Source organism: Chlamydotis macqueenii, chromosome 18, assembly GCF_036417535.1.
Source record: "Chlamydotis macqueenii isolate bChlMac1 chromosome 18, bChlMac1.mat, whole genome shotgun sequence".
In the NCBI taxonomy this organism is placed as follows: Eukaryota; Metazoa; Chordata; class Aves; order Otidiformes; family Otididae; genus Chlamydotis; species Chlamydotis macqueenii.
The window spans coordinates 13,000,378-13,008,654 of record NC_141573.1 but is presented as its reverse complement, the minus strand read 5'-3'; positions in this window follow the sequence as shown (position 1 = coordinate 13,008,654).

The following is an 8,277-nucleotide window of genomic DNA, read 5'->3' as shown; positions in this document are numbered from 1 at the left end:
TCAGCGGGGAAGGACGGCAGCCCATGCCCGACATTTGCTATCACTGCTGCAGCTGCCGAGCACTCATGGGCCCTGCGAAGCCGGGCTGCAACCGCGGCTGACACTGCGCTCTCCATCAAGGGGAGTTTTTTCTTCTCCAGCCTTTCTATTCCTGGCCCCAGACGTTCCCGGGAGCCGGAAACAAGACGCTTCAGGCGCAAGGCGGGGGGCAGAGGCTCCACATTGGGTTTAGTGGTGCTGTGTAGCTTGTCAGGGATTTCTGCTTAATCCAAACAGGAAACCGCGACTGTGGAATCCACACTGGGAAGTTTATCCTGTTAAGTATCAGAGGAGGCGTTGCAAAGAGATGGCTCCAGTAGTGCAGAGGTACCTGCACGGCGCACGCTGAGTCAGACGAGGGCTGCAAGAGGATGCTGGCAGCAGCATCCCTGCAAGAGGGCAGGAGGGAGGCAGGCAGCCAGTCCCTTTCACCCTTGCAATCATCTAGTGCTTTAATTAAGGCAGGTTGCATTGTTTTAGGAGATACACAACTTCCCTTTGCCCTGAAACCCTGTAAGAGCAGGTTATATCCCTTCAGGGATCCCTGAAGCCAGGGGACCAGGAGACAGGAAAAGGGCTGTCTGTGTCGGCAGCGGGTCGATGCGGGGGTCTGGTGTCCTTTATCCAGCTCAGCCAGCACAGGCCCGGGCTGTGAGGGTGCACAGCACACAGGCTGCCAGAGGCAGGGTGATGCTGAGCTAATCTACGGAATAAAAACCCAGAGACGCAGCGAGACACCAAAAAGCCAAAATCCATCCCTTCTCTCATAGCGATCGTTCAGCCTTATCCCCTGAGGTTTGAAAGCCGCCGTTCATTTCACATCTACTCTCCCCCATGTCAGAAGGGGTCTTTTGTAACTGTCCCCGGGCGCCGATGCAGCAGCCCCCAGGACCTGGGCTTCGGCATCGCTTCCTCTGTGCCCCCCCAGTCCCTCACCCAACACGCAGCAAGGATGCCCGGCCCCTTTGCTGGCAGAGATGCTTGGAGCCGCTCGCCCAGCCCCAGCCCTGCCTTTGCCGACCCTGGCATTTGCTTCTCCTTGGGCAAACAGGTTAAAGGCATCTCCTTCCTCACAGATGAAGGGGGACACGGTGGAAGGGGTGATTTTTGTTCTGCATCCCTCTTCCCTGACACACACAATGCTGCTTATTGATCTGGGCCATTACCGCGGGGCTCCACCGCAAAACGTTGTCAGTGGCGTAAGGCTGTAAAGTGCGCGATGGCATTGGAAAGTTATTGCTGTCATCTTTGCTTTTAGCTTTGATTGCAAAAGCAAAATCTGATGCAGCAAGGAGCAATCACAGAGATAAAGGCAGGACGTGGACACAGCATCCCCGAGCTGCTCACAGCTTTTGCTGCTTCTTGCCAACAAAAAATAACAGGGCTCAAATAAATGTCTCCTACCTCAACATGCACAGAGAGAACAACCAGTGAGAATTTAGTTAAACCTCAAATCCACCCCCCTTCTCCTTGTAAGGCTGGAGAAATAAAATCCACTGCAGCCATAAATATTGCTAAGCATCAGGCAATCATTCTCCAGCCAGGAGCCAGTGGCCATGCTGGGGTTTGCACTTTTTAGAGAGGAAAAGTTCAGCTTCAGTGTGGAGCCTCTGTTAAAAAGCACTTTCCCCAGCTGGTCGCTGTGCTGCTCGAGGCTGGTCTGCAGCGCCGGCTGGAAACACGCAGGCACAGCCGGGCAGGGCAGGCAGCACGCGTCCCCTGTCAGAGGCCAGCGCGGTCCTTACGGGAGGTCTCTGCACAGGACTTGCAGGGTTTTGAGCCTCTGCGCGTGCAAAGGGAGCGTTCTTTGGTGACCGTGTTTCAGGAGCAGCAAATAGCCTTTTTATCCCCCTGGGATTTACCAGCAGCCACCTGCTTCACAAAACACTGGAGACAAAAATCACTGAGTTCACATATCTCATCGTATTTACGCCTCAAATTACTCATCGTCCAGAAACAACACGGCAAGCCCTATAGAAGCAGCTCCAGACTTAGCACAGATTCCTGGTTAGCAGAGATGATCCCAACGGAAGCCATGCCCCAGGCCTGCAGGACAACTAGCCAGGACGCTGGAAACGTCCCAGACGCCCCCGGTCAGGAGCTGCAAAGGGAGAGGGTCAGCATTCCCTAGAACAGGCCTCGCTCCCCACATCAGTCTGCCCCACAAAATACCTGAGTGAACACAACACAACCCTTCCATTCCTCTTAAGAACAACTCACCCAAAAGAAAAACCCTTTTCCTTCCCGGCTACGGGGCCGTACTCCTGCGGGGTCACAGGCTGCCCCCGCTGTAAATAAAGTCCACAGCTAACTTGCGCACGGGGTTGTAGGTGCTGCTGAGAGAAGAGATCTCCAAAGAACCAGCGTTATTGTCCTCTATAAAGAGTATCTTCCTTCAAAGGAAAATCTGGTACGAAAGGACCCTCCGCGAGCATCAACAGCAGTTTATCTCCCTACCTCTTGGCTTGATGATCCCGGAGCTGCAGCCTGCCTTCGCCCTTATCTCAAACTCTCAGCTGGAAGTGGGCAGAGAGTCAAAAAATTGATTTCAACATGTCCCTCCCTCACTTCTCCTTTTAAACACGGGGTCCAATGACTCTGCAAACCGGGCTGTGCCTGTCGGAGTTTGGCAAGGCATGCAGTAAAAGCACAAGGCGGAAAGGTGGGTTTCAAAATGAGATCAGTGATGCTCCTGCTTCTCCTCTGGGCTGCCCGGCCTGGGGACCCCCCAGGACCTCCGGTGCTGTGTGCTCTGGGCCCAGCAGTTTCAGACCCAGGAGGGCTTCATCAGTTCCCTTCCTTGTCTACCAGGGGTCATTTTAGTTATTTCTGCCCTAACCCCACATCTCACCCGCCACTGGCTCTCCAGAGCGCTTTGAGTGCGCCTAGCAAAAAGCAGTGGTCCCTGGGAGGGGGGCACACAGGACCGCGTTTGGGATGTCTTGGGAGGACATCAAGGCAAACCTCGTCCTTCCAGGAAGAGCAAAGGGGATTTCCAGCTGCCCACGCAGGGCAGGGTGGTGGGCAAAGCTGCATTTCCTCCGGGAGCCCTGGGTTTGGCCGAGACCTGCCAGCTCCTCAGCGAGGGCGTGCGAGGATGACTCCAGCCACGCTGCCCACGAGGCAGCCAGCACCCCCCCAGTCGCCTCAGGGGGCTTCACCACCAGCTACAGCCCCTCCGGAGGAACCACTGCTGCCACGCCACCCTCTGCTCGGAGCTCCCTGTCGCAGGGCTGGCCATGCCGGTCACCATCCCGGCTCAGCCACTGGGTCTGGCTCCCTGCGCGGCAGCAGAGCACAGTGTCCCCGGGCAGCAGCCTGCCTTGTCCTTCAGGAGGCCACCACTGTCCTGTATCGACCTGGGTGCCATTCATTTGGCTTGGGGCGCCCCGTGACAGCTTTAAAACATTTTCTCCATCACTGCCATGTGCTGTGTGTATGTGGCAAATATTTCATCCACCTCCCTCTCCTGGAGAGACGAATTCGCTGTCAGCCACTGGATTTATCATCCCCTCACTGCGGGGCCGGGCAGTGGCTGCTCTCACTGCAGGGGAGACACAAATGTCAAGGGCATTCCGTCCGCCGGCTTGGGGCACCGCGTTCAGAGCAGCAGGACCTACGGTGCATGCGTGAGCTGAGGAGGGACCAGGGTAGATGCTTGCGAAGGTGGAAGAACTTGGGGCCGACATGTGGGTACCACGCCCCATGGCGTGCGTGAAGCACCTTCGTACCTGTCCCGGGGTGCACACACCGAATTACTGACCAGCTTCGGCACCACAACCGTCCCTCCTCAGCTTTTCCACCACCACCTCTACCCACACGCGTGCCAAAGCCCCGTGGAGCCGCACACTTGGATGGCGGCAGGAGGTGCAGGGCTGAACTCCCCCAGATCCCAGACAGACGCGCCAGAACACGGAACGTGATTGCAGCCAGTCCGTGCCACAGGGAGAGCGACTACCTCCCAGCCAGAGCCCAGCCCTTACGGAGCAAAGCACACGGAGCAGGAGAGGCTGGAGTGGAGCAATGGAAAGGAAAGGTTCAGAAAGATGGGATTTGCTGAACTGAGCTTGCAAATGGAGGCCAAGCCAGTACCTTCTGCTCCAGTACCCAGCGATCGTAGGAAACACGTAGGAAAGGGCAGGTGGGCAGCTGGGAGGGTGCAGCAGAGACGAATCCCGGTCCGTTTGCACCCTGAGGCCAAAATCCAGGTACAGGTCCCCGCTCCTGCTTGCCGTTACGTGGGTCTCTTCACATCCCGTTGTGGCCTCTCTCAGCGGCACTGTGCCGGCCCTTGAGCAAGGAGCGTGCTGAAATACCAGTTTCCAGTTCAGTCTCATGATGGCAGCTCTTTGAGCTGACTCATGCAGGAGAGCTGACGAGTGAGTAACACTCAGGACGACCGCAAAGAAAACCCTTGCTAAAATGAAGATCTCCGCCCTGCATGTCCTGGAATTTCATACCCACCCACCCATTTCATACCCACATTTGTCGCTCAGGCTTACTTGTACAGCTTTAAACCTGAAACCACCTCTTGATCACAGCCTGTCTTAGCAAAACTTGCCTTCTAACACCACCTGGCAGTGGTTCGTGGCTGGAGGAGCAGTGATGTGACGGCATCGGCCAACCCAGCCGCTCACCGGCGAGGGCTGGCCTTGCTCCCAGCTGCTCTGGGACTGGCTGATTCCAAACTTCACCCTGTGCCTCCTGCCACCTCCAGCTTGCGAAGGGAGTCGGCTCTGCGAGCCGCAGCTCATCAATCACAGCGTCTGTCATGCGGTGGAGATACAGTTTGACCATCGACTGCTCGAAGAGCGGTGAGGGATCCTTGCAGCCCTCAAAAGGAGACACACAGACGGGGAAGGCAGGTGCTGGCCAGGCTGGCTTAACCATGGTCCCTTTGACTGCTCAGCACATCCCCCCAGTATTAATGCAAAATAATTACTTATTTTTTTAAAAATAGGTTGCATGAAGCAGGAGTGCTCAAGGTAAAAATCTGGGCAGAATGGTGTGGAGGAAGAGGGTTCGGCCTCTTCCTTTGGCTGGAGACATTCCTGGGGCACACACAAGCCCCGTCCTTCCAGGGTAAAGCCCTTCCCCAGCCCCCAGCGATGCCCGCAAGACTTCCAGGGCTGAAAGCAGGAAACCCGTAAGCAGCACCTGCAGTTCCTGCAGTAACAGGTTTTTGCATAAGATCTCAAAGCACTTTAGAAACACCAGGTTACACCACAGCCCTGTGAAGGAGGGAAACAGCCCGTGTTCAGCACAGGGAAGCAGACACGAGGTGAAAAGAGCAGCTTCTCCAGCGAAGGGCCCAAGTGAGATCAGACAGGCAGAACTGCACATGGTGGCAGAAAACCTGCCTGTGCCGAAGGATCGACTGGATCCAACCCTAACAGTTCCCTATGCCCCCTCTGTTTCTTCAGCAGTATAATACCATCCAGACACTGGAATTTAATGGTACGGACCGAGCTTTCACATGACAAGCCTTTCTGCTGCACAGCTGATTAATCATTCAAGCAGAGACTAGATTTGGAGACATATTAATGCACATTTCCTCCCACCCTGCTCCCTCCCCTCTTCCAGAGCAGACGCAGACTTCCAGTTGCGCTTCACTGCTTTAATATTTAAAATCTTCTACGGCCCCTTCCACCCTCTCTAAGCCCTTTCCAACACAGAGCACTGCTCCCAGTTCCCACCAGGGAGATGGCAGCGAGCGCTGAGTATCTAAGCCAAATCTGAGTTTCCAGGTTTTAAGGAGTGAGGCAGGGATTTTCACCAGCATCTATGCGGCCAAAATTGGCACCTTCCTGGACGGTGATGCTCCTCCGCTCAGCCTACTGCCTGCGTGAGTCCTGCTGGCTGTGTGACCTGCCCAGCCCTTCAGCCCCACAGCTTCAGCATTCCCAAAACGAGCCTCACTTCTCATCAGCGTGCTCCAAACGCACCAAGGAGGCCACAATCAATCTCTTCATTTTGACTTGCTGTTGCTCACCTCCCCACAGACCACACCAAGCTCCAGCCTGGAGGAAGAGGAACATTCACCAGCAAACCGTTGTGAAAGCTCACAGCTCAATAGCTGCTGATCTAGCCCACCAATACCCATGTCGAGGAGAGGAATATTTCATTTATTCCAGCCTGACTCATCTGCTTAACGTATTTTCCTTTTTCCAGGGAGCAAAACTCATGGTCTCGCTGCAGATCTCACTGCTTGTCCACACTGGTGGAAGAGACAGCTGAACCATGGAGCCAAGTTCTCATCAGAGCAGGTGATCTAAATGTTTCTTCTCTCACACACACTTAGTTGAGGAAAGATGTTTAAAAAAAAACCCAACTTGTGGGTTTGTGCTGTTGTTGGCATGAGAGCTGCGCAGTGAACGGTGCTGGGCAAGAGACCTGGAAACTTCCTGCAATCTATGTTTTCTAGGATTATCTGTCTGTAATTGGAGGGAATAATTTTAAATCAGAACAGAGTACACAGCGGTTTCTGCAGCATCTTAGAGCTGGACTGATGTGACTCAGGAAACCTCGATCTGAAGTAATTCAATTCACAAACCAGGATTTATTAGGTTCCTACTGGGCTGTAACATTTTCTCTCTTAATGCTTTCCTTCTCCACCCACCTCTTGCTACAGAAAACAAACCCAAGTGGATCAGCCAGCCTTAAAACGCAGTAAAACTGCCACGTGGGAGGACATGAGAGTGAAGTATGGTGTAGAAGGGAAGCAGAACCTGGAAAATGTCCACCCCAGTTGGTCAGTGAGCTTCAAAAGAACCAAAGCATCTAGTCACAGCGCAGAAGAACGGATGTTGCCTGTCGAGCAGCTTCTGAATAATTTCTGATTGACACAGGCCAGTGCAAACCAGAGGGACCCACCTGCTCCCAGTAACCACAGCAGCAGGTCCTGCGTGGAACACATGGAATGCCTCCTCTCCCGCCCCGCCCAACTCTACCCACACTCCTAATTCTGCTCTGACAGGAGTAACAGCTCTGGCTCTGCTGCTGCAGCCCACGCAGGAGGAGCTCTTCATGCTGCCCGAGTAACAACTCCCCACTTTTCCAGGGAGAAGAGCTACCAAGTGGACAACACCACCTTGGAGAGTTCAGACCTAACCGAGCAGAACTACCCAGGCATCTCAAAACAAACCCCAAAACTATTCAAACAAAAAAAAAACAAAACCAAGATAAAATCATAGAATCCTTAGGGTGGGAAGGGGCCTTCAAAGCCCACCCAGTCCAATCCCCCTGCCAGGAGCAGGGACATCTCCAACCAGATCAGGTTGCTCACAGCCCCGGCCAACCTGGCCTGGAATGTTTCCAGGGATGGGGCATCCACCGCCTCTCTGGGCACCCTGGGACAGTGCTCCACCACCCTCAGGGTAACAAATTTCTTCCTTATGTCCAGTCTGAATCTCCCTCCCTCTATTTTAAAACCATTGTCCCTCGTCCTGTCACACCAGGCCCTGCTGAAGAGTCTCTCCCCACCTTTCCTGCAGCCCCCTTTAGGCACTGGGAGCCACTCTCAGGTCTTCCCGGAGCCTCCTCTTCTCCAGGCTGAACAGCCCCAGCTCTCTCAGCCTGGCCTCACAGCAGAGCTGCTCCAGCCCTCTCAGCATCTGCGTGGCCTCCTCTGGACCCTCTCCAACAGCTCCACGTCCTCCTGATGTTGGGGGCTCCAGAGCTGGATGCAGCGCTGCAGGGGGGTCTCACCAGAGCGGAGCAGAGGGGCAGGATCCCCTCCCTCGACTGCTGCCACGCTGCTGGGGATGCAGCCCAGGATGCTGTTGGCTTTCTGGGCTGCAGGGGCGCATTGCCTGCTCATGTTGAGCTTCTCGTCCACCATCACCCCCAAGTCCTCCCCCTCAGGGCTGCTCTTATCCATTCCCCAGACTGTATTTGTGCCTGGGATTGCCACGACCCAGGTGCAGGACCTTGCACTTGGCCTGGTTGAGCTCCATGAGGCTGGCACGGGCCCACCTCTCCAGCCTGCCCAGGTCCCTCTGGATGCCATCCCTCCCCTCCAGCGTGTCGACGGCACCACACAACTTGGTGTCATCGGCGAACTTGCTGAGGGTGCACTCTATCCCACTGTCCATGTTGCCGACAAAGATGTTGAACAGGGCCGGGCCCAGCACGGACCCCTGAGGGACGCCACTGGTGACCGGTCTCCACTTGGACATCGAGCCGTTGACCACCACTCTCTGAGTGCGGCCATCCAGCCAACTCCTCATCCACCGAGTG